The following is a 24,288-nucleotide window of genomic DNA, read 5'->3' on the forward strand; positions in this document are numbered from 1 at the left end:
AAATAAAACAGTTTAATTTAGTTTTTGTTGTTTTTGTTTATCTCAGGGATTTATTTTAGGTCTTTGAGATGTTTTCCGTTTTCATGACCTAATGGCTGATTAATCTCATTTGAGTTCAAATATTTATTCAGTTGCTACCTCTTTGCAGGAAAACCTTCATGTGTGTTGGGTGCCTCGTTTTTTAATGATTGGGTCCTGCTATGCCTAAAAATAGAAATGAAAATTCAAACTTTATGACATATTTAAAGAAATCCATTAATAAATATTCCTTTAGGTTCTGTATGGCACAAAGATTTTGTTCACAGTCCTATTCTAGATAGCTCATCTGGTGCATATTTTTTCATATACTTAATATTTTTTTAAAAGTCACAGAATAAAGTGGAATTAAGGCCTTCTGAAGCAACAGGGTAAGGACAAACCCAGAAGCAATGGCCCGGTAATATGACAGGGAACCTGGGTCGGTTAGGGATAAGACTGATCATCAAACAGAAGCCTCTGGAAGTTTAACTTCATGCTAAGTGTTAAGTCTTTCTCTATCTCTCTCTCCTTCCTCCCTCCCTTTTTCTTTTTGTTTCTCAGAAATGCACAACTAATCATCCTTGCTTGCCCAAAGTTAAAATTTAGTTAACGAAAACATCCACTAATAAGAACACGATATTTCCAAATCCAAGGAATAACATAGTTCCTGGGTTCAACATTTGAATCAGGAGTTTCATTTTTATGTAAGTTTTTTTATAGCTAGATTTTTTGTTGTAGGAATGAATATCATTTTCCATTATTGCAGATACTAAATTAAGAACATGCTCAAAATTAGCTCATTTTAGTGTTACAGACAGTGATAGGAGTAAAATGTATTTCCACTTTTTATTATGATCTTATTGTCTGCCACAAAATTTTATTCTATTGCTTTGTGTGGGCTTTTTTTAATACATATCATCTGATTTCCACAAGAGGCACATTTCCTTATCTTTAGACAGCAAAATATAAAGTTATATTTGGAAGGCAGCATTTCTGAATATTCTTCCTTAAAGAAGTGGAACCCTCTGCTTTTATGTTTGATTAAGAACATCACATGTATTTTAAGCACATGTAAATATCTCTTTTCCCTTGAAATGCTAGAGTTTTACAAGATTGGAAATGGAAAGAGGCATTTTAAAACTATCACTGTGATGATTACTGCTGATTTCTTATGTAAGCTATACCGAAGTTCAAATTTTTTGCCAAAATTACTCTATAAAAAGTTATATATTCTCACTATAGACTTGCTAAAGTGTCTCTTGCTAAAGGAACTCAAACTGTTTCATAAATATTGTTTCTCTTTTGATCTCCCAACTCCCCTTTGAGATAGATGCTATAATTACACTAGAAAGAATTTTATTCTGCTGTCCAAAAAATTATATTTATTATTTCTATTTCTGTGCTTGAAGAGGGTTCTATTGAAGAGGGTTCGTTGTATTCAATCCCACCATGACCCAAGATGAGAGAGTTCTTCTCATTACTTTCTTTTTTCTGAGACAGAGTTTTGCTCTTGTCGCCCAGGCTAGAGTGCAATGGAGTGATCTTGGCTCACTGCAACCTCCACCTTCCAGGTTCAAGCAATTCTCCTGCCTCCACCTCTAGAGTAGCTGGAATTACAGGCACGTGCCACCACACTCGGCTAATCTTTGTATTCTTAGTAGAGGCAGGGCTTTACCATGTTGGCCAGTCTAGTCTCAGGTGACCTCAGGTGATCTGCCTGCCTTGGCCTTCCAAGGTGCTGGGATTACAGACATGAGCCACCTCTCCTGGCCTCTTCTCATTACTTTCATGCTGAAATGTTTTATAACATATACTACAACAAGTAGGAATATCAAATATCCTGCTTTAGGATCTCTATCTCAAAAGAAAAAAAAAAAAATACCTCCTAAAGTGATTGACCCCTGTGTGGCGGTGAGTGTCAACTTGATTGCATTGAAGGATGAAAGTATTGTTCCTGGGTGTTTCTGAGAGGGTGTTGCCAAAGGAGATTAACATTTGAGGCAGCGGACTGGGAGAGGCAGACCCACCCTCAATCTGAGTGGGCACCATCTAATCAGCTGCCAGCGCTGCTAGGATAAAGCAGGCAGAGGAATGTGGAAGGAACATGAGTCTTCTGGCCTCCATCTCCCTCCCGTGCTGGATGCTTCCCGCCCTCAAACATCGGACTCCAAATTCTTGAGTTTTTGGACTCTTGGACTTACACCAGTGGTTTGCCAGGGGCTTTCAGTCCTTCATCCACAGACTGAAAGCTGCACTGTCGGCTACCCTGCTTTTGACGTTTTGGGAGGCAGACTGGTTTCCTTGCTCGTCAGCTTGCAAATGGCCTATTGTGGGACTTCCTCTTGTGATCATGTGAGTCAATACTCCTTAATAAGTTCCCTTCATGTACACATCTATCTTATTAGTGCTGTCCCTGTAGAGAACCCTGAGTAATACACACTGAAATAAAGAAGTTTAGCAAAGTTTATGTGAATCATTTTTGTTTTGGTTTGTATTTGTTTTAATCAATTACATTCAAATTTTAGCTCTAGTTTATTTATAATAGAATGGTTTAACTTCATTTCTTTAGCTGAGGCATTAAGAAGTTATGAACAAGCTTCTGCCATATTTTTATTCCTTAGTATTTTATAATTTTAAAACCATTTTCACATGAAGTAACCTGACTTTTCAAGCAATCTTTTGTTAAGCAGGGCAGGAATTGTTATACATTTTCATAATGAGAAAATTAAAGTTTAGAGGAGGTTAAATACAGCCCAAGGTCATATTGCCAGCAACTAGCAGTGTTAAGCCTCGAAGCCCAAGCTATGCCCACAGTTCTTTGTGCTGTATTAATGATGCATTGATAATTCCATGGTTACAAGAAACACATATTAAGTACCTAGTAAATAATTCATTGTGTGATTTTTCAAAGTATGAAGTAAAAGAAATAAAATGTACAACTTTTGTTCATGAGTTTACATTCTAATGCTAAGAGAAAATATTAGAAGGAAAATATAGAAATATGTCTTCTACATCGAAACATGAGGAGTGTAGAAAGAAACATTGGAGATATGCAATCAGTGTACTTTACTATGGTACAAAGTGATTAAATGGGCCCTAGTGAGGCACAAAGTTTTCTCTTGGTTTGCTAGAGAAGCAACGTCTGCATTGTTCCAATTTAGTCACTAAGTGTCGAAACTTAATGTTTCTCTTACCAGAGAAATTTGCCTGGTTTCAAGGTTACCAGACTGACTACTGTAAACAATTTCTGCAGTCAATTCACAGGACCTCCACAGTGTGCCTTTTGCTGGGTAGGAAAATGCCAGGCAGCTTGGAAAACAAGAAGACACATTTATGTCTACCATGAGCATTGGCATCAGCCAATTATCCCACACGGTTTTCGGCTAGCCAATGCTGAAGAGAGCAAGGTCAGTACTCTTTTAGCTGAAAGACCTAGGAGTCAACTAAGTGTGGCACTTTCTGTGTCATTTTCAAAGTATTTTATAATACTAAATAGTCACTAAATACAGTTTATGGAATTTCGCACTTGGAGCATAAACTTTATGATCCTTCTCTTCCAGACTATTGTCATTTTCTTTTTGGCAAAGAATCAGATTTCTTCATTCCCTCTTTTCTAGTACTTCAACGAACACTTATGCATTCTATTTACATAATGGTTTATTGACAATTCTTTTGGAGGTGTTCTGCAAGCCACTTACTTCACCTGTGGGTTTCAAGGCTTTGGTTTATCTTGCAAAACAGACAATATCACCCACATCACTGCTCTCCAATTATTTGTGGGAAAGAACCAGTATTTTTTAATTATTATTTCAACTCTGTCACAAACCTCTATGTAGTTGTACTGTGCATGGCTGGTTCACAATGCACACACGCAAGTCTGACAACACACAATCCAGTCTATACATGATCAATGGAACAAGGCCACCGATCCCAAGCTTGAATGTCATAGAAATGTCAGATTGCTACAAAATTTTCTGAGTGTTCATTCCTTATTTCTGTAACAGTGTGCATCAAATTTAGCTTTGATCTACACTTTCCACAGAGATCCATGACCCTTAGTACAAAATTGTGACCACCTGAGGAGCTCAATTGCTACTATCTAGTGGAATGATTCTTCTGGAGAATTCTTTCAGCCTAACCAACTACACATTTTCTTCAAGCACTGAACCTTCTACTTCATTTCCTTCCTGTTACAGTCTGTTTCCTTCTACGTATTACACATGTCCAGGAATGGACATTTCTGATATAGTCTTCTTTATAATTGGAAGACACAGCTCATTTTTACTGTTTATTTATTTTTGAGACAGAGTCTTGCCCTGTCGTCTAGGCTGGAGTGCAATGGCACAATCTCAGCTCACTGCAACCTCCACCTCCCAGGTTCAAGTGATTCTCGTACCTCAGCCTCCCAAGCAGCTGGGATTACAGGCATGCACCAACACACCCAGCTAATTTTTGTATTTTTAGTAGAGATGGGGTTTCACCATATTGTTCAGGCTGGTCTCGAGCTCCTGACCTCAAGTGATCCTCCCACCTGGGTCTCCCAAAATGCTGGGATTACAGATGTGAGCCACTGCACCCATCCAGAGCTCATTTTTAAAAAGATATAGTCTCTACCCCAGGTTAAAAGCTGTATGTCAACATGCTAGAAGTATCTTAAAGATAGAATGCCCATATTAATGCTAACAACTTAAGTGACCACCTTAAACCACATGTGTGGCCCAGGAGGCTCACAGCAAATATTTGACCAATTAATAACAGGAAGCATCAAAGGGAGAGAAGTGAGGTGACCACAAAATTTAACATCTAAATGTAGTTTATAATTCAGCACTCAAAAAAAATTATATTATACAGGCATACCTCACTTAATTGTATATCCCTTTATCGCACTTCCCAGATATTGTGTTTTTCACACATTGAAGGTTTGCAGCAACCCTGCACTGAGAAAACCTATCAGTGCCATTTTCCCAAGGGTGTGTGTTCACTTCATATCTCTGTGTCACATTTTGGTAATCCTTACAATATTCTCACAATATTTCAGACCTTTTCATTATTATTATATCTGCTATGGTGATCTATGATCACTGATCTTTGACGTTACTTTAACTGTTTTGAGGCACCACAAACCATACCCATATGACAGCAAACTTAATCAATAAAGGTTGTGTGTGTTCTGAATGCTCCACCGACTAATCATTTCCCATCTCTCTCCCTCTCCTCTAGCCTCCTTATTCCCTGAGACACAACAATATTGAAATTAAACCAATTAATAACCGTCCCATGGCATCTAAGTGTTCAAGTGAAAGGAAGAGTCGCATATCTCTCACTTTAAATGAAAACCTAGAAAAAATTAAGCTTAGTGAAGAAGGCATATCTAAAGCTGAGATAGGCCAAAAGCTAGACTTCTTGTGCCAAATAGTTAGCCAAGCTGTGAATGAAAAGGAAAAGTTCTTTGAGAACATTAAAGCCGCTACTCCAGTGAACACACAAATGACAAGAAAGCAAAACAGCCTTATTGCTGGTAGGGAGAAAGCGTGAGTGGTCCAAATAGAAGATAAAACCAGCAACAACTTTCTCTTAAGCCAAAGCCTAATCCAGAGGAAAGCCCTACCTCTTTTCAGTTCTATGAAGGCTGAGAGAGGTGAGGAAGCAACTGAAGAAAAGTCAGAAGCTAGCAGAGGTTGTTACATGAGGTTTAAGGAAAGAAGCTGTCTCCACAACATAAAAGAGTTACAATAAATAAACATGAACAGGGCAGGATACGGCTCTCCACTCACCAGGAATGTCAGGCAATAATCAGGTGATGGTCAGGTGGTTGTTAAACTGTCTCACTAAGATAGTAATTGGTCACAGCTGGCACCGGTAAAAGGCCGTCTCCAAGTAGATAGAAAACACCTGAAGCTAGTGATCACCTGCTTCCTGATAAGATCTCAGGAATTGGGTGAGTGGGCTCCAGCATGTGTACTAAAAGGCAAAATGGCAGCGTTTAACTGGTATATGACCTTCTAGGAACACTTGACTGGTGAGGGAAGAATGCCTCAAGTGAGCATGCGTACAACTCCAGTAATTACACTGCACATACAGCCCCTCCCAAGTGCTACAGGCCACTGCACATGCGGACAGCCCAACCCAAGGAAAGAATCAGGAGAGAAGAGACACAAGACCCCAGAAGTATGCCAACATATAAAACCCTAAGTCAAAGGTCAAACTGCACACTTGAATCTCTCAAGTCACCCGCTTGGGCCCCTTACAAGTGTACTCTGCTTCCTTTTATTCCTGCTCTAAAATTTTTTAATAAAATTTCAAACCTGCTCTAAAACTTGCCTCGGTCTCTCCCTCTGCCTTATGCTCCTTGGTCAAATTCTTTCCTTTGAGGAGGCAAGAATTGACCCACACAGATTCACCACTGCTAACAAAACTACAAGGTAAAGAAGCAAACGCTGATGTGGAAGCCACAGCAAGTTACGAAGAAAATCTAGCTACGATCATTAATGAAGGTGGCTATACCAAACCACAGATTTTCAAGAGAGACAAACCAGCCATCTATTGAAACAAGATGCCATCTAGGATTTTCATAGCTAAAGAAAGGAAGTCAATACCTGGCTTCAAAGCTTCAAAGAACCATCTAACTCTCTTGTTAGGGACTAATGCAGCTGATGACTTTAAATTAAAGCCAATGCTCATTTACCATTCTGACAATCTGATGGTTCTTAAGAATTATGCTACATCTACTCTTGCTGGGCTCTAGAAATGGAACAACACAATCTGAATGACAGCACAGTTTGCTGAATATTATAGGCCTAGGAGTGAAACCTACTGCTCAGAAAAAAAGATTCCTTTCAAAATACTACTGCTATTGACAATGCACCTGGTCACTCAAGAGCCATGATGGAGATATATAAGATTAATGTTGTTTTCATGCCTGCTAACACAACATCTATTCTTTAACCCATGGGTCAAGGAGTAATTTTGACTTTCAAGTCTTATGATTTCAGAAATATATTTCATAAGGCTATAGCTGCCAAAGATAGTAATTCCTGCGCTGGATCTGGGCAAAGTCAATTGAAGATATTTACCATTCTAGATGTCATTAAAACATTCATGATTCATAGGAGGAAGTCAAAATATCAACATTATCAGGAGTTTGAAAAAAGTCGATTTCAACCCTCATGGAAGGCTTTGAGGGGTTCAAGACCTCAGTGGAGGAAGTCACTGCAGATGTGGTAGAAATACCAAGAGAACTAGAATTAGAAATTGAGCCTGAAGCTTTGACTGAATTCCTGCAATCTCAAGATCAAACTTTAACAAATACAAGTTGCTTCACATATATGAGCAAAGAAATTGATTTCTTGACATGAATCTACTCCTGGTGAAGATCCTGTGAACACTGTTAAAATAACAAAGGATTTAGAATATTACACCAACTTGGCTGATAAAGCAGCATCGGGATTTGAAAGGATTGACTTTAATTTTGAAAGAAGTTCTACTACTGTAGATAAAATGCTATCAAACAGCATCACATGCTATAGAGGAATCTTTTTTAAAAGGAAGGGTCAATTGATATAGCAAATTTATCGTCTGATTTTAAGAAATTGCCAGAGCTATCCCAGCCTTCAACAACTATCACTTTGATCACTCAGCAGCCACCAACATTGTGGCAAGACCCACCAGCAAAAAGATGATGACTCACTGAAGACTCAGATGTTCATTAGCATTTTTAGCAATCAAGTATTTTTTATTAATGTGTGTACATTTTTAGATATAATACTACCACACACTGCATAGACTATAGTACAGTATAAATACAACATTTATATTCACTGGAAAACCAAAAATTTGTGTGACTAACTTTATTATGATATTCACTTTGTTGCAGTGGTTTGAAATCAAATCCTCATTATGTCTGAAGTATGCCTGTAACATAACATAATAAATTTCAGTTGTGAAATATATGGACCTAAACCTTTTCTTCTTTCAGGAAAAGTTACAAAGAGTACAATGTACTTACAAAAAAATTTTTTTAATAATCAGTGAAAGAATACAGGCATTGGTGGACAACATTTAAAGTAACATTATCTTCCTTGCCAATGATTTGGTAGAGGTAAGGGAGGATGCTGGAAGAAGGTGGTTATTGCCCTCCTAAAATCCTCCTTGTGGTCCTAGGAGGCAACGGAAAGTTCTAGATGCTAACTCTGAGTGGTAATAGCAGGAACACTACTGCTGTCTTCACCCCCCTCTTCGTACAAACAAATATTCAGAGATTCACTTGAATTCTAGGCAGACTTGCTTTCTCTACTTTCTCTGTTCTGTAAAGAATCAAGAGTCAGAAAGTTGCCCTAAGATCCTATATCCCGACCAGCATGCACCAAATGGGAATTCTAAATTAATGTATTATTATTGTCAATGGCAAAGGGAGCTTCCTAATATCCACTCTAATGAGAAAAGAAGAACAAAAACACAAGAAAATAAAGGAAAACAATAGCTTTTGTGCAGGAGAGTTTATAGCAGAAAGATTTGACATTTATTTTACCAGAAGTTATTGTCTAATATATTACAAGGTCAGACCTGTATGAATGATAAAAATCAGAGAATTATTAAGGCTCACAGACCATGTCTTCTATTCTGAACAATGAGTGTTTGGGATACAACAAAACAAAGGTACTTTACACTTAAAGAATATTTTTCCCTCATTTAAATTTCATTCACTCCTTACCTAAATATCACTGACTCTTTTATTGGACCTTATTCACTTGTCATCCTTATTGCTTTTTTCATCTCCTTACTATGGAAATAAAATACACATGCAAGAACCTTGGGCTGAACTTACATCAAGTCCCACTGGAACATTGTAATAACACAAAATAAATCCTGAAATATAGACTTAAAAATATAGATAGTTCTATGAAGCTGGAGTTTACAATTTTTCTTTTCTAGAATCAGCCCTTAATCATACACCTCTTCTTTTCTTTTACTTATACAGACTTTCAACCCTTCTTGCTACATTCAAGACATAGAAATTCAGCCAGAAGACAACTCAAGATATTTTGTGGATCTATGCCTTGCCTTCAGAAAAGCAAATATCTACCATAAAAAAACCACTGGTCCAATATTCACTTCTATAAGAAATGCAAGGGCAAATAAATTATAGATTTTATTATCGCTAATAGGGAGAGTCACTTAACCATTACTCCTTACTACATTCTGCTTTTCTAACAAAATTTCGACTGAATATTCTCCCTCAGAGCCTCCAAAAGGAACCAGCTGATGACAACTGATTTTGGACTTCTGGCCTCCTGAACTGTAAGAAAATAAATATCTGTTGTTTTAAGCAAGCCATGCTGTGATTGTTTGTTACAGAAGCTCTAGGAAACTAAAATACTTAATATCTAAGTATCTTGAAACTAAGATACCTTCTTATACCTTCTTATCATGCGATCATAGAAAATATTTCCAATTAGTCACAAGTGGGATTGGGCAAGAGAAGATGGATAAGGGGTGTAAATCCTTCACCACAATTAAGAAATTATACGTAGAAATTGCATCCTATTGGTGAAGCAATAAAATCATTGTTGGGAATAAGAACAGCATTACAGTGTGGTGGCTTAAACCTGTACTCCCAGCAATTTGGGAGGCTGAAGCAGGCGATTCACTTGAGGTCAGGAGTTTGAGACCAGCCTGATCAACATGGTTAAACCCCATCTCTACTAAAAATACAAAAATTAGCAGGGCATGGTGGCACGTGCCTGTAGTCCCAGCTACTTGGGAGGCTGAGAAGCAGGAAAACCACTTGAACCTGGGAGGTGGAGGTTGTAGTGAGCCAAGATTGTGCCACTGCACTTCAGTCTGGGTGACAGAATGAGACTCCATCTCAAAAAAAGAGAAGATCAATATGGTATGGCTTAATATAGAATATAGAAGCCTGGGTTTCAGTCCTACCTTTACCACTTGAAATGTGTATGTATCTTTTTATTATTATTATTTCAATAGATCTGGGGGGAACCAGTAGTGTTTGATTACATGAATAAGTTCTTTAGTGGTGATTTCTGAGATTTTGGTGCACCCATCACCTGAGCTGTGTACAATGTATCTAATGTGTAGTCTTTCATCCCTCACCTCCCTCCCACCCTCTCCTCTAAATTCCCAGAGTCCATTGTATCTTTCTTACGCTTTTACATCCTCATAGCTTAGCTCCCACATATGAGTGAGAACATACAATGTTTGGTTTTCCATTCCTGAGTTACTTCACTTAGAAAAAATGGTCCCCAATTCCATCCACATTGCTGTGAATGCCATTATTTCACTCCTTTTTATGGCTGAGTACTATTCCTTGGTGTATGTATAACACATTTTCTTTATCCATTCTTTGATTGATAGGCATTTTGGCTGGTTCCATATTTTTGCGATTACAAATTGTGCTGCTATAAACATGCGTGTGCAGGTATCTTTTTTGTATAATGACTTCTGTCCTTTCATCTGGGGTAGATACCCAGTAGTGGGATTGCTGGATCAAATGGTAGTTCTACTTTTAGTTATTTAAAGAATCTCCACACCGTTTTCCACAATGGTTTTACTAGTTTACATTCCCACCAACAATGTAAAAGTGTTCCCTTTTCACTACATCTATGCCAACGTCTATTTTTTTTAATTTTTTGATTATGCCATTCTTGCAGGAGTAAGGTAGTAATGCATAGTGGTTTTGATTTGCATTACCCTGATAATTCGTAATGTTGAGCATTTTCTTTCTTATATTTGTTGGCCATTTGTATATCTTCTTTTGAGAATTGTCTATTCATGTCCTTAGCCCACTTTTTGATGGGATTGTTTGATTTTTCTTACTGATTTGTTTGAGTTCCTTGTAGATTCTGGATATAAGTCCTTTGTTAGAAGTACAGATTGTGAAGATTTTCTCCTACTCTGTAGGTTGTCTGTTTACTCTGCTGATTATTTCTTTTGCTGTGCAGAAGCATTTTAGTTTAAGTTCCATCTATCTTTATTTTTGTTGCATTTGCTTTCGGGTTCTTGGTCATGAAATCCTTGCCTAATCCAATGTCTAGAGGGTTTTTTCTAATGTTATCTTCCAGAATTTTTATGGTTTTGGGTCTTAAATTGAAGTCTTTGATCCATCTTGAGTTGATTTTTTTATAAGATGAGAGAAGAGGATCCAGTTTCATTCTTCTACATGTGGCTAGCCAATTATCCCAGGACCATTTGTTGAATAGGGTCTCCTTTCCCCACTTTATGTTTTTGTTTGCTTTGTCAAAGATCAGTTGACTATATCTATTTGGTTTTATTTCTGGGTTCTCCATTCTGTTCCATTTGTTTATATGCCTGTTTTTATGCCAGTACCATGCTGTTTTGGTGACTATGGTCTTATAGTATAGTTTGAAGTCAGATAATGTGATGCCGCCAGATTTGTTCTTTTTACTTAGTCTTGCTTTTGGCTATGCAGGCAGGCCCATTTTGGTCCAATATGAATTTTGGAATTGTTTTTTTTCTAGTTCCGTGAAGAATGATGGTAGTATTTTGATGGAAATTGCACTGAATTTGTTGAGTGCTGTTGGCAATATGCCCATTTTCACAATATTGACTCTACCCATCCATGAGCATGGGATATATTTTGATTTGTTTCTGTCATCTCTGATGTCTTTCTGCAGTGTTTTGTAGTTTTTCCTATAGAGGCCTTTTGCCTCCCTGGTTAAGTATATTCCTAAGAATTTTTTTTTTTTTTTTTTTTTTTGCAGCTACTGTAAAAGGGATTGAGTTCTTGATTTGATTCTCAGCCTGGCCGCTGTTGGTATATAGCAGAGCCCCTGATTTGTGTACCTTAATTTTGTATTCTGAAACATTGCTGAATTCATTTACCAGTTCTAGGAGCTTTTGGGATGAGTCTTTAGGATTTTCCAGGTATATGATCATGTCATCCACAAACAGCAGCAGTTTAACTTCCTCTTTACCAATTTGGATGCCCTTGATTTCATTCTCTTGTCTGAGTGCTCTGGCTAGGACTTCCAACACTATGTTGAATAGAAGTGGTGAAAGTGGGCATCCTTGTCTTGTTCCAGTTTTCAGGGGGAATGCTTTCAACTTTTCCTCGTTCAGCATAATGTTGGCTGTGGGTTTGTCGTAGATGGCTTTTATTACCTTAAGGTATGTCCGTTCTATGCTGACTTTGCTGAGGGTTTTAATCTTAAAGGGATACTGGATTTTGTCAAATGCTTTTTCTGTGTCTATTGAGATGACCGTGTGATTTTTGTTTTTAATTTTGTTATGTGGTATATCACATTTATTGACTTGCAGATGCTAAGTCATCCCTGCGACCCTGGTATGAAACCCACTTGATCATGGCGGATTATCTTTTTTATGTGCTGTTGGATTCAGTTAGCTGGTAATTTGTTGAAGATTTTTGCATCTGTGTTCATCAGGGATATTGGTCTGTAGTTTTCTTTTTTTGTTATGTCCTTTCCTTGTTTTGGTATCAGGGTGATGCTGGCTTCATAAGAATGACTTAGGGAGGATTCCCTCTTTATCAATCTTGTTGAATAGTGTCAATAGGATTGGTACCAATTCTTCTTTGGATGTCTGATAGGATTCAACGGTGAATCCGTCTGGGCCTGGACTTTTTTTCTTGGTAACTTTTTAATTACCATTTAAATCTCACTGTTTCTTATTGGTCTGTTCAGAGCTGCTATTTCTTCCTGGTTTAATGTAGGAGAGTTGCATATTTTCAAGAATTTATCCATATCCTCTAGGTTTTCTAGTTTATGCATGTAAAAGTGTTCATAGTAGCCTTGAATGATCTTTTGTATTTCTGTGGTATTGGATGTACTATCTCCCATTTTGTTTCTAATTGAGCTTATTTGGATCTTCGCTCCTTTTTTCGTGGTTAATCTTGCTAATGATCTATCAATTTTATTTATCTTTTCAAAGAACCAGCTGTTTCTTTCATTTACCTTTTATATTTTTTTGTTTCAATTTCATTTCGTTCTGCTCTAATCTTGGTTGTTTCTTTTCTTCTGCTGGGTTTGGGTTTGGTTTGTTCTTGTTTTTCTATCTGCTTGAGGTGTGACTTTAGATTGTCTATTTGTGCTCTTTCAGACTTTTTGATGTAGGCATTTAAGGCTATGAACTTTCCTCTTAGCGCCACCTTTGCTGTATCCCAGAGGTTTTGATAGGCTGTGTCACTATTATTGTTAAGTTCAAAAAATTTTTAAATTTCCATTTTGATTTCATTGTTCACCCAGTGATCATTCAGGAGCAGGTTATTTAATTTCCATGTCTTTGCATGGTTTTGAGGGTTCCTTTTGGAGCTGGTTTCCAATTTTATTCCACTGTGGTCTGACAGAGTACTTGCTATAATTTCAATTTTCTTAAATTTGTTGAGACTTGTTTTGTGGCCTATCATATGGTCTATCTTGGAGAATGTTCCATGTGCTAATGAATACAATGTATATTCTGCAGTTGTTGGGTAGAATGTTCTGTAAATATCTGTTAGGTCCATTTTTTCTAGGGTACAGTTTAAGTCCATTGTTTCTTTGTTGACTTTCTGTCTTGGTGACCTGTCCAGTGTTGTCAGTGGAGTAGTGAAGCCCCTCACTATTATTGTGTTGCTGTCTATCTCATTTCTTAGGTCTAGTAGTAATTGTTTTATAAATTTTGGAGCAACAGTGTTAGGTGCAAATATATTTAGAATTGTGATATTTTCCTGTTGAACTAGTTTTTTTATTAATATATAATGATGTCCCTCTTTATCTTTTTTAACTGCTGTTGCTTTAAAGTTTGTTTTGTCTGATATAAGAATAGCTACTCCTGCTTACTTTTGGTGTCCATTTGCATAGAATATCTTTTTCCACCTTTTAACTTTAAGTTTAGCATATTCCTGGAATGTAGTAAGTACTAAATAAATGCTTATTTACACTTCATGTCATATTTTTAATTGTTAATACACCAGCAAGCAAAATAAGCACACCAAAAACTTATTCTGATGTTTCCTCAGGGGAAAATTATAGTAAGTAAGGATATGGTATAAATATCTGAATGGCCAACTGGTGGAAGGATCAGCCACTTTTAGTAGCAAATAAGCTATTAACACGCTCTTTGGTTATGCTCGTCAGCCAGTCAGCTGCCGCCTCCAGCCGTGTGCCGCTATGGGAGTCCTGGCGTTCTTCTGCTGGCTCAGACAAAAGTACCCGTCCATCATAGTCAACTGCGTGGAAAAGAAGCCAAAACAACGCAATGGTGTAAAGATTCCAGTTGATGCCAGTAAACCTAATCCAAATGATGTGGAGTTTGATAATCTGTATTTGGATATGAATGGAATCATCCATCCCTGTACTCATCCTGAAGACAAACCAGCACCAAAAAATGAAGATGAAATGCTGGTTGCAGTTTTTGAGTACATTGACAGGCTTTTCAGTATTGTAAGACCAAGACGACTTCTCTACATGGCAATAGATGGAGTGGCACCACGTGCTAAAATGAACAAGCAGCGTTCAAGGAGGTTCAAGGCATCAAAAGAAGGAATAGAAGCAGCAGTCGAGAAGCAGTGAGTCAGGGAAGAAATATTGGCAAAAGATGGCTTTCTTCCTCCAGAAGAAATAAAAGAAAGATTTGACAGCAACTGTATTACACCAGGAACTGAATTCATAGACAATCTTGCTAAATGCCTTCACTATTACATAGCTGATTGTTTAAATAATGACCCTGGGTGGAAAAATTTGACAGTTATTTTATCTGATGCTAGTGCTCCCGGTGAAAGAGAACATAAAGTCATGGATTACATTAGAAGGCCAAGAGCCCAGCCTAACCATGACCCAAATACTCATCATTGTTTATGTAGAGCAGATGCTGGTCTCATTATGCTTAGCCTTGCCACACACGAACCAAACTTTACCATTATTAGAGAAGAATTCAAACCAAACAAGCCCGAACCATGTGGTCTTTGTAATCAGTTTGGACATGAGGTTAAAGATTGTGAAGGTTTGCCAAGAGAAAAGAAGAGAAAGCATGATGAACTTGCCGATAGTCTTCCTTGTGCAGAAGGAGAGTTTATCTTCCTTTGGCTTAATGTTCTTCGTGCGTATCTGGAAAGAGAACTCACAATGGCCAGCCTACCATTCACATTCGATGTTGAGAGGAGCATTGATGACTGGGTTTTCATGTGCTTCTTTGTGGGAAATGACTTCCTCCCTCATTTGCCATCGGTAGAGATTAGGGAAAATGCAATTGACCGTTTGGTCAACATATACAAAAATGTGGCACACAAAACTGGGGTTACCTTACTGACAGTGGTTATGTCAATCTGCAAAGAGTACAGATGATCATGTTAGCAGTTGGTGAAGTTGAGGATAGCATTTTTAAAAAGAGAAAGGATGATGAGGGCAGTTTTAGAAGATGACAGAAAGAAAAAAGAAAGAGAATGAAGAGAGATCAACCAACCTTCACTCCTAGTGGAATATTAACTCCTCATGCCTTGGGTTCAAGAAATTCACCAGGTTCTCAAGTAGCCAGTAATCCGAGACAAGCAGCCTATGAAATGAGGATGCAGAATAACTCTAGTCCTTCAATATCTCCTAATACGAGTTTCATATCTGATGGCTCCCCATCTCTAATGGGAGGAATTAAGCGAAAAGCAGAAGACAGTGACAGTGAACCTGAGCCAGAGGATAACGTCAGGTTATGGGAAGCTGGCTGGAAGCAGCGGTACTACAAGAACAAATTTGACGTGGATGCAGCTGATGAGAAATTCCGTCAGAAAGTTGTGCATTCGTACGTTGAAGGACTTTGCTGGGTTCTTAGATATTATTATCAGGGCTGTGCTTCCTGGAAGTGGTATTATCCATTTCATTATGCGCCATTTGCTTCAGACTTTGAAGGCATTGCAGACGTGCCATCTGATTTTGAGAAGGGTACAAAACCGTTTAAACCACTGGAACAACTTATGGGAGTTTTTCCAGCTGCAAGTGGTAATTTTCTTCCTCCATCATGGCGGAAGCTCATGAGTGACCCTGATTCTAGTATAATTGACTTCCATCCTGAAGATTTTGCTATTGATTTGAATGGGAAGAAATATGCATGGCAAGGTGTTTCTCTCTTGCCATTCATGGATGAGCGAAGGCTACGAGCTGCCCTAGAAGAGGTATACCCAGACTTCACTACAGAAGAGACCAGAAGAAACAGCCTTGGAGGTGATGTCTTATTTGTGGGGAAACATCACCCACTCCATGACTTCATTTTAGAGCTGTACCAGACAGGTTCCACAGAGCCAGTGGATGTACCCCTGAACTATGTCATGGGATTCAAGGAAAGTTTTCTCTGGATGAAGAAGCCATTCTTCCAGATCAAATAGTATGTTCTCCTGTTCCTATGTTAAGGGATCTGACATAGAACACTGTAGTCAGTATTAATTTTAAAGACCCACAGTTTGCTGAAGATTATATTTTTAAAGCTGTAATGCTTCCAGGAGCAAGAAAGCTAGCAGCAGTACTGAAACCTAGTGACTGGGAAAAATCCAGCAACGGACAGCAGTGGAAGCCTCAGCTTGGCTTTAACTGTGACCGGAGGCCTGTACACCTGGATCAGGCAGGCTTCAGGACTTTGGGCCATGTTATGCCAAGAGGCTCAGGAACTGGCATTTACAGCAATGCTGCACCACCACCTGCGACTTATCAGGGAAACTTATACAGGCCGCTTTTGAGAGGACAAGCCCAGATTCCAAAACTTATGTCAAATATGAGGCCCCAGGATTCCTGGCAAGGTCCTCCTCCCCTTTTCCAGCAGCAAAGGTTTGACGGAGGCATTGGGGCTGAACCTCTGCTCCCATGGAAACGGATGCTGCAAACCCAGAATGCAGCCTTCCAGCCAAACCAGTACCAGATGCTAGCTGGGCCTGGTGGGTATCCACCCAGACGAGATGATCTTGGAGGGAGACAGGGATATCACAGAGAAGGAAGGAAATATCCTTTGCCACCACCCTCAGGAAGATACAATTGAAATTAAGCTTTTGTAAAGCTTTCCCAAATCCTTTCATCATTCTACAGTTTTATGCCATTTGTGGAAAGATTTCTTTCTCAAGTAGTAGTTTTTAATAAAACTACAGTACTTTGTGTATTTCCTTTAACTGTGTATATTTCTACTGATCTGATCTCACTGTTTATGTTGCTTTCCAAAGATATATGTTGCATAATACAGTGGATCTGAATTTATTATTGCTTATAAAACACATTTGATGGAATAGGAGTACTGGTTTTTCATAATGGTTAAAGATGAAACCAGCTGTGGATTTCAAAACACAGTGTATTCTAGATCATCTAAGATCCATGCTGATTTTTATTGCACAAGAATTAGGTTTGAACTCTTGAGCTGGAACCCTCAGCAAACTAGAGTATATATTGTTCAGTATTTCTTTGGAAACATTTCATTAATGTACTTGTCTTACAGAAATTTCTGGACTTTAGTAAAAAAAAATAAAGTTAAACTTTTAAAACTCTAAAAAAAAAAAGCTATTAACACATTATAAGGTAATTAGACTGATCCAGCCAGATACAAAGGAGTACTTGCCTCATCTAAAAGGATTTTTTTTTCAGACTTTTTAGGCAGATTTTTTATTCAGGCATACACACAAAAACATGTTTTCTGAAAGATTGTACACAAAAAACTGCCCTACTGAATCGTTGCCCATATACCTGTGAAAAGAGCTCTGAACTGAGCATTGGATTGACTTCAGACTCTGCTGTTCACTAGCTCTGTGACTTCCCTATGTCCTCATGATTAAAAAAAAAATGGGTAAAATATGTATCTTGTATAATTTCTGTAAGGATTGAATAATAATACAAGTGAATTAGAACTTTGTCAATTATAAGTTAATACACACTATGCAGTATTCTGTAACTGTGATGAAATGCTCTGAGGGCTGTGAACAGAAGGGTCAGGCCCAGCGTTCGAGCCCTACCCTAGGAGGTGATAATCCTGGAGAAGGCTGAATGTCATGTCCAAGTTCACGCATCTAGGGCAGAGGGAGCAACATGACCCTGGTCCAGTTACTATGAGAAAACGTTTCTAATGGTCCATTTTCAAGGCATAATAAATCTAAGTACTGGCAGCCACCCTGCAGATGTAACAAACCACACAGCTCATGCTCCTAGAAAGTCACAATAAGTGAACAGAATGTACAGAAGGCGTCAGCCCATAAAAGAGAAGACAGTTTTGGTATTGGGAAATCCAAACTTAAGCAGGGAAGGGGACCAGGGTATAACTTTATAAGAGGAAGATAATGAGACTTAGGCAATGTCTGGGAGGATTGTAACCCCATAGTACTCAACCAATGAGGAACTGGGAGAGGGACTTGTGTGCTGGGAGATAACTTACCTGCTGTAACTGCCCCAGATGTGCCTGCCTACCAGACACCCAATCTTGCAAGACCACCGTGAAAAGTCTCACTTCCACTGTTCTTCATGTCTCTGAGTTAATTCTTCGGGTTTGGATGAGTAAATGTGTGTTTCTCACAGTCACTTATCTCCTTCAAGCCTCATGCAGTAACAGATAACTTTGGGTGTGACTGCCCAGATCATGTGCATCCCTTCTTGAGAATGAGCCTGATTCAGAGAAGCAGGTCATCAGGATGCTTCTGATGTGTGACCCTGTTCCCTGAGCCATAGGTGATTTCTCCAGGAGTACAGACCCAACCAAAGCAGTCAATCATATTCTGTCTCATTTAAACTGAGGAACACAGACATGCAGAGCCTTAGAATTGCTGGAGCTGGGTATCCTTGGAGATAGGTATTCCAGAAGGAAGTCCAAAAATGGCTGCTGCCAAGTCTCTGCAATCTCCCAGATTTCTTTTTTTCCTAAATCAACTTTTCCTTTACTTTCATGACATAAGCCAATAGCTTTCTACCAAATTCTTCATTTTTACTTAAGCCAATTAGGTCTTCATCCTTGGTCATCATCACGGTCATTCATCGTCAGAAATGCAGAGGACTGATATTGCATTATTCTAATTTTACAGAAAATGTATGGGCCTATTTAAAATAATATCTATAAGAAATAGTATAATATTATATTTTATTTTATAAACAATACAAGTCTAACTGACAAATAAACCCGGAACCCCACATTATAATGTATTTTATTTAAGGTGGACAATTGGAAACTTACTAACCAAAAGAAGTAGGGAGACAAGACAATGATATTTCTTGTTCATGTTCTTTTTGTTGAGGTTTTCAATAAACTGAAAAAGAATCAAACTTTCTACTAAAAGAAAAAAACCCAACTGTGACACTACCTTTTGCACTTTTTAACTACATATTTTTTTATTATAGGCTGAGGCGGGTGGATCACAAGGTCAGGAGTTCAAAGCCAGCCTGGCCAAGATAGTGAAACCCCATCTCTACTAAAAATACAAAAAATTCGCTGGGCATGGTGGCAGGCACCTGTAATCTCAGCTACTCGGAAGACTGAGGCAGAGAATCACTTGAACCCGGGAGGTGGAGGTTGCAGTGAGCCGAGATCGCGCCACTGCATGCCAGCCTGGGTGACAGAGTGAGACTCCATCTCAAAGAAAAAAAAAAGAGTCTATTTGCCTATCTTGTTTATATATATATACACAAGTGTAAAAAATAGATCTCGTTATTGCTACCAAAAATTTGTGAAGTTTTAAAATAGATAAGGTTACCAAATGAACATAATTAGAGTAAAATGCATAAACTGTTAACAAGACAATATACTAGGTAATATAAACACTATACATAAAATCAGAGGCAATAAAGAATATCTCAAGAATAAGATCAATTCCCATGTCAAAATTTTACTGCTGAAATTTCAGAGGTCTGTAATAGTTTTCCTTAATGACAAACTTTTAAAAACTTGATTAAATTGATGTAATAGCCTGGGAACTATCTTAAAGAACACAAAGACAGTATCAAAATCAGATTTTTCACTAATTTACCCTGAAATTATAAGTTTTATAAATCTTCTTTAAAAATGGCTTTGTTTCCAAGGCCGGGCGCGGTGGCTCACGCCTGTAATCCCAGCACTTTAAGAGGCCGAGGCAAGTGGATCACAAGGTCAGGAGATCGAGACCATCCTGGCTAACACAGTGAAACCCCGTCTCTACTACAAAATACCAAAATTAGCTGGGCGCGGTGGCGGGTGCCTGTAGTCCCAGCTGCTCGGGAGGCTGAGGCAGGAGAATGGCGTGAACCCGGGAGGTGGAGCTTGCAGTGAGCCGAGATCGCGCCACTGCACTCCAGCCTGGGCGACAGAGCGAGACTCCGTCTCAAAAAAAAAAAAAAAAAAAAAAAGACTTCATTTCCATCTATATAGATCTTAACTCTTAACAATTGTCTTCTTTTAAACACTCTTTTAAAAATAGGAAGGTGATATAAAATGTATTTAGAAATGCAAAGAAACTAGAATAGTGAAACAACCTTGAAAAATAATAACAAATTGGGGGCTTACATTTCCTAAAATAAAGATTTGCTATAAAACTGCGATCATCAAGACATTGTGGGATTGGTGTTAAAACAAACAAATAGATCAATGGACTGTGCAGAAATAGACCCATACATGTATGATTGCATTAGTCAGCTAGAGTTGCCATAATGAGGTACCACAGATCAAGTGACTTAAACAACAGAAATTTACTTTATCACAGTACTGGAGGTTGGAAGTCCAAGATCAAGGGGTCAGCAGCCTTGGTTTCTGGTGAGGCTTTTATGCCCGGCTTGCAGGCGGCCACCTTCTCACTGTTTCTTTACATGGCCTTTTCCTCAGTGCTCAAGAGGAGAGAGAATTTTCTGGTGTCTCTTTCCCTTCTTCTAAGGATACTAGGCCTACTAGATCAGGGAGTCCCGACCTTATAACTTCTTTTAAGCTTAATTACCTCCTTAAAGACCCTCCCTTCAACAACAATCACTTTGGGAGTTAGGGCTTCAACATACGGAATTTGGAGAGAAATAATTCCATTCATAACAATGGTCAATATTTTTTGCAGAGATGTAAAGGAAGTCTGTGTAGAATGGATAGTCTTTTCAACAAATGGTACTAGAACAATTGGATATCTGTAGCCAAAGGGTGGGGGAAAAACTACTTCAATCCATACATTGCCTCATATACAAAAATTGACTCAAAATGGGTGACAGACCTAAATGTAAGAACTAAAACTACAGAACTTCCAAAGAGCACTGTTAAAAATGAAAACAACAAACTGAAAGAATATCTCTGCAAATAACATATCTGACAAAAAAGCTATGCAAAGAACCCTCAAAACTCAATAAAAAGAAAACAAACAACCCAATCTTTAATGGGAAAAAGCTCTGAATGGACCTTTACCAAAGAAGATACATGGATGTCAAATAAGCACATGAAAATATGCTTAATATCATTAATCATTAGGAAAAGGGAAATTAAGACCACAATGGAAAACCACTACACACCTAAAAGAATGGCTAAAATTCATCCCATTACTGGGTATATACCCAAAGGACTATAAATCATGCTGCTATAAAGACACATGCACACATATGTTTGTTGCGGCACTATTCACAATAGCAAAGACTTGGAACCAACCCAAATGTCCAACAACGATAGACTGGATTAAGAAAATGTGGCACATATACACCATGGAATACTATGCATCCATAAAAAATGATGAGTTTGTGTCCTTTGTAGGGACATGGATGAAACTGGAAAACATCATTCTCAGTAAACTATCGCAAGGACAAGAAACCAAACACCACATGTTCTCACTCATAGGTGGGAATTGAACAATGAGAACTCATGGACACAGGAAGGGGAACATCACACTCCGGGGACTGCTGTGGGTTGGGGGGAGGGGGGAGGGACAGCATTAGGAGATATACCTAATGCTAAGTGACGAGTTAATGGGTTCAGCAAACCAATACGGCACATGGATACATATGTAACAAACCTGCACATTGTGCACATGTACCCTAAAAGCTAAAGTATAATAATAAAAAAAAAAAGAATGGCTAAAATTTAAAAACTGACTTTACCAAGTGTTGGTGAAAATGGAACATAACTCTGTTCTGCTTAATGTCTACCCAACATCTGGTAGCCACTGGCACCCCCCACACCAAAAAAAAACAAAAACGAAAACAAAATTGTTCTTAAATTGAAATTGTAGGGTCAAAGGAGAAAGTCACAACAAAGCATGAGTTTTCATCAGTATCATGCTGCATAGATGTAAACTAGAATGAAAAACAAAAGTTCCAATTCACCAACTTTTATTGTGTGGATCATGTTTTGCTGTCTTATTTAATAAACTTTGCTTAGCCCGTGTCACAAAGGTCTCCTGTGTTTTCATCGATAGGACATAATACACGCCTGACCAATAAAAGTCAGATCTGAACCCGTTTCTAGAATCTAGGCACTCCCTTTTCACTGATTGGTAATTGGTAAAATGTAAGTTTAGATCTAATATTGTATTTGCTACTGAGTGGAGAGTTCCTGCTTCATAATGAAGACAACACACAAAGAGCTGCCTCAAGAGAGAGAAAGGGAGGTTCCTGACCTGTCAGAAACCAACATAAATCCTGCACTCAAACTGACTTAAGACAGTTTGAGTTTGCTTCCCTCATTAGTTATTAAGCAGTCCTAACTAACCAAGTGACCATTTCTGGAGTAATTTCAGTATAAGAAACATGGAATTTCTAACATCTACCCCTGGACTGCTGTAAGGAATGAATGATAATGTACATAACTTGCTTAGCACAGTGCTCAGCAAATATTGATTCGATAAAAGTTAGCATAGTAGGACCAGTAACTAGACTGCAGTGGATGAAGAAAAAAAATGGAAGATGAAGAGAGAAACAGGTATGGGTAATATTCCAAGTGTTTTTGCCAGAAAGAGAAATAGAGAAGGGAAGTAGGGCTAGCAGAAGTAAAATTCACAGATAAGGAAATTTTAAGCCGAACTTCTCTTATGCTATTCCACTGAGTTTGTTGACAAAAATGTGTTTTATCATGTTCAGTCAATATCATACTAAATTTGATTTTGGTTGTTTTCCTAACACCTTCAGATTTTTAATTAGTATTGCTCTAAGTCTTGCTGAACTTATTACTCACTTAGAGAGAATATATGAGAAAAGTAACAGAATGTTTATGAATTAGACCTTTGGATTGAAGAAACTTTAATGAAACTTTCTCTTTCTTTCTAATTAGTAAAATCTCTTTTAGATGTTGCTGCGATTGATCCATGTTTCTCTGATAACTGTTAAGATAAAATTATATTAAGCTGTTATGTATTATTCTTTCAAAATGAAAATGATCATACTAGAATATCATCAAATTATCATTCTATTTTAATGACTTCAAAAAATTAGGGTTTAGGTTAACAAACACTATATAAAATGGTAAAAATGTGCCTAAGTTATAAGGATGATATCATCCTGAACCTTATTTCTTTTGCATAAAGTGTTAATTATCTACATATCACAGGTTATTTTGTTATTCCTCCCACCATTGCATTATTTGAATTTTAATAATGGACTCTTGTATGTACAATGTCTCCATTCAAAATACTGACTCACTCTTGATGTAACTTGTGACACTAAATTAGAAACTCAAAACTGTTCATTTGAACCAAACTAAATTAATGTTGTGTGCTGTTCCAATTACCAATGAGAAAATGTTTTATCCTATCACTATAATTTTCCAGTGGATGTTGGTAGGGAAAGTGGGAAGTGTCAAAGTATGAACTAATTAAGCAGATCTACAATAACTACATTTTCATTCTCATACCACCAAGAATTATAACAGTATAACTGAAAAATATTGCCATCCACTTTTGAGCGCAGTAACAAATCATTGATTCTACTTTCTACAAACCCCTGGTAAATTCTCTAGACTGTATTAAAGATGACTAACATACATATCTCTCATTGCTTACACAGTCTTTTACATAAATAACTCATAGGATCTCACTCAACTCAGTGAAGTAAATAAGACCTTTCAAAGCTGTAAGAAAACTAAGCTTCAGAAACATTTATTGACACCTAAAGTGCAGAGTTACCAAGAAATGAAACTATAATTCAAATGCATCATCCAACTCAAAATTTCAATGTTTTCAGTATACCACACATATATTTATAGACATTATCATATGTATTATTTCTTCTAGCAAGAAATTAAGTGAAATACCCTCACACAAATTTTAAAATGGTAAAAATGAGAACACCACAAATTCCTCCAATCAGATCAAGCTTCACACTGATCTTCTGTCTCTCACAGCCAAAGTTGTCCCTTCACAGCCCTCTT

General features: G+C 37.8%; 1 pseudogene across 1 annotated transcript; it reads left to right on the forward strand.

The window, feature by feature from the left end:
• Positions 1 to 14,159: 14,159 nt before the first annotated feature.
• Positions 14,160 to 17,030, forward strand: LOC100582579 (annotated as a pseudogene). Its single transcript, XR_178138.2, has one exon. The product of XR_178138.2 is annotated as a 5'-3' exoribonuclease 2 pseudogene (transcript).
• The last annotated feature ends 7,258 nt before the right edge of the window (positions 17,031 to 24,288 follow it).

This window comes from Nomascus leucogenys, chromosome 4 (genome assembly GCF_006542625.1).
Source record: "Nomascus leucogenys isolate Asia chromosome 4, Asia_NLE_v1, whole genome shotgun sequence".
NCBI classification, from domain to species: domain Eukaryota; kingdom Metazoa; phylum Chordata; class Mammalia; order Primates; family Hylobatidae; genus Nomascus; species Nomascus leucogenys.